Below are 3,169 nucleotides of genomic sequence, written 5' to 3'. Positions count from 1 at the left end.
GGTGACAAGCTTTGAGGAGTCTGGTCTACTTGATCCATAAATCAGAAAAAGAAGTGAAGAACTGAAAACCTTGAAAGATGAAATTATAGTCTTAGTGAAGTCTTCAGAAATATTTATACTTAATTTGATGTGCTTGTGGCAACTGGTATTTTTTTACTTACTTGCGGTGCAGCTCAATTTGATTAAAAATGAGTGTGGAATAGCATATCTTTGGGGAAACACATGATCCTAGAGTTACATCTTTGTATACTACTTATATTATTTGCTGTGTCTGGAATAGTGCGTAATGTCAGCAGTAGCTGTTTTGTCCCCTCTGGTTAGTTCTTACCTGACTAGCTGTCCTTGGAGAGCTACAGCTAGTGACAGAAGAGAATGTAAGGTATGATAATAGCCTCTTATTTAACTCAATTGAATTTCTTTTGTTGGCTAATTTTCGTTTGTGTTTTCTAAATTGCTCAGATTTACAACCTTAAGCTGTGGATGATGCATCTTGGGGGGGGGGGGGGGGGGGAAGGAATCATCTCTCTGTATTATATTTCAGAGGGATTAAAGTAAAAAAGTCGAAATAAAACATGAATGTCAGTTTTGATTAACAGCTACATCAGAGATGCTTTCCTTCCAAAGTGTGACATTTTCTATGGTCTTAACATCACCTTGGCCTACGAAGAGCATAGTTTGTAGCAACATCGGTGTCCACTTTTAAAGTAAAGAACAATCAAAATTAAAAATGTGGTGTCATTCCATTCTAAATTCCCTTTATCCTTTATGTTTTCTTGATTCCCAGCTTGGGACTTAAGTGGCTTTATCAAAGTGCTTAGTCTGCTGTTGCCTGTTGATAGGATCCCCAGTCAGTCAGAAAATGGTGAGGCTCAGACAGCGTGTGTAAAAACCTCCATTCGCTTGACTGTGTCAGGAAGGTCTTTTTTCATGCAGCTGAAAAATTCGGAGGATGCTCTCATGGGATTCCCTAGTCATGATTGCATCAGGCTAGGAAGACGTCTGGATGAACACAATGAAGTTAGATGAGATCACTTGACAGAGATTCTCAACTGGAGGGTGGTAGCGCATGCAGATCCAACACTTCAGACACCTGAAGAAAAAACAAGATAAATCTCACTATTTATTTCCAACCCAAAATACACCCAGAGGTCTCTGCCAGGCACAAGCTTGTGTCACATGCATGTGTATCATGGCAGGAGTGCTAATTGCGTCTTGAAATGCGCAGGTAATTTCCCAAAATATTGTGCTGGGAAAGGGAGGATCTGGAAAAGGGGAATGGCTACATTTTTGTTTGAAACGCATGATAAAGCTATGCCCCCACCTTATCTATCCTCTTTAAAATCTATGTATAGTTTGAGCATATTTTGTCCACAACCAAAGAATTTCATCAAATCCCAGCTTTGGCTTTGAATTCAGGCTGGGGCTGGAACTGGTTAAAGAAGCTGAATCTCAGCAAAATGTTAGTGTAAAAGCAGGAAAACTTTCTCAAGAAATACCAAGAATTTTTTTTCCTCCTTCTGGAGTAATCAAATGATGTAGCACAATGATTTGCATTGATGGAAATGAGGCCAGGTTGTGAATGATTTAGAAGCTAATTCAGGAAAAGACTTAAACATGTGCCTAAATTTAAATAAGTACGTACACCGGAATTACTCATATGCTTAAAAATTAAATGTATGTTTAAATACATGGCTGAACTGGAGCCTAAGGGTACAGTCTGAAGTTAAAGCTAAAGTAATCTAGACAGTAGCTGTTGCTGAAAATGATTAGTCTTCTCCTGGTTTACTTCCCTGAAATGGCCCACGCTGGAGTAAAACAAAAGCAGTTTGTTGGCAATAACTGCTATTTCCTCAGCAACTTTGAAAAGTACTCATTTCTCATAAAAATGCAAGCAAAAGTCTTACTTAATACTAAAAATCAATGGAGATACACTGAAGTCAGTTTTTGTAGTAACATGCAATGCCTATTTGATTTCACAAGCTACAGCCTGTTAGAGAAAGAATTAGGGGGAGCCATTCTCACGCTGACTGGGATGCATTTGTTTCTTGTGTTTATAGGCTCCTACATCTTCCTAGCAATAACTAAGGGTAAGGGAACAGCGAACCAGGTATGTCACCGAAATCAAGCTGGCTGCAAAGCAAGCGAGAAGAGAGAGGGTGTTTCGAGATGCTTGCCCTTCACAGTGGGATGCAGAAGATATTGTAGGCACACCGGCATTGCTGGTGGCCTCTCAGCCTCCCTGAAGCCGGCAGCAGAGATCAGGGCTTCACCACATCTGTTTGGCCCTCTGCGAAGGTTTTGCTATAAGCAGGAGGACAGCACTATCTCTTGGCAAACTGATAGATATTTTTCTGGAATAAAACCATAGAGATTGAAGGCTGTTCGGAGGACCTGACACAAAAGCAAGTGACCCTTTGGGAAGGTTAAGGCTTCCTTGGACGTACACCAAGAAGTCACGGGCTTGGGGAGATGATGCTTGCGGAGTTGTCTGTATTTTTAAGGGTGGTGATAGCAGATCTCAGTCTCTCAGTGCAAACGTTTAAGGGCAGCGGAGGTCTGAGGAGCACAGGTATCCTTCTGGCAAGCTTTCCGTGAAAGGAGGAAGACTGGGGCCCGTGGATTTCTGTCATGGTCATTTGTGCTGCAGCTATGCACTTGGCTGCCTGCCTATGACGGCATTGTGATAAGACTGTGCAAAGATTGAGCATATTTTTAATCAAATGTTTCCATTAGTTTTAATATATTGTACCCATCAGATTACAGTCACTCGGCAAAAATCCAGCCTTCGACACAGTGTCTCATTTATCCTTGTTCCTACCATGCACCCAGCTCTGCTTTGCTGACGTTGGTTCTGGCTGTACAGTCCTGCTGTGGGGTTTTTTGGGGGATGGTGCAATTAGCCTGGTTGGAGCAACTAGGCCAAGGAACATCAAGCAGTAAAATAAAGTCTTGATGACATATTTGAACTCTTGTAGACCATGGGTTATCTGATCTGCAAGGTCACTGCTATTCTCTGGGAAAGTTTAAAAGAATCTGCTCCTGTTTCAAGCTTAAAGGGCCCTTTTTGACAATTTTAGGATGCAAATTCAGTTTTTAAGTATGTGCACTTCTACATTGGTGTTTCAGAGTATTTGCTACCTGTATTTTTATTTCATTTTCTTTTAACTGG

Source organism: Accipiter gentilis, chromosome 17 (genome assembly GCF_929443795.1).
Source record: "Accipiter gentilis chromosome 17, bAccGen1.1, whole genome shotgun sequence".
Taxonomy (NCBI): Eukaryota; Metazoa; Chordata; class Aves; order Accipitriformes; family Accipitridae; genus Astur; species Astur gentilis.
This window is presented reverse-complemented; position numbering follows the sequence as displayed.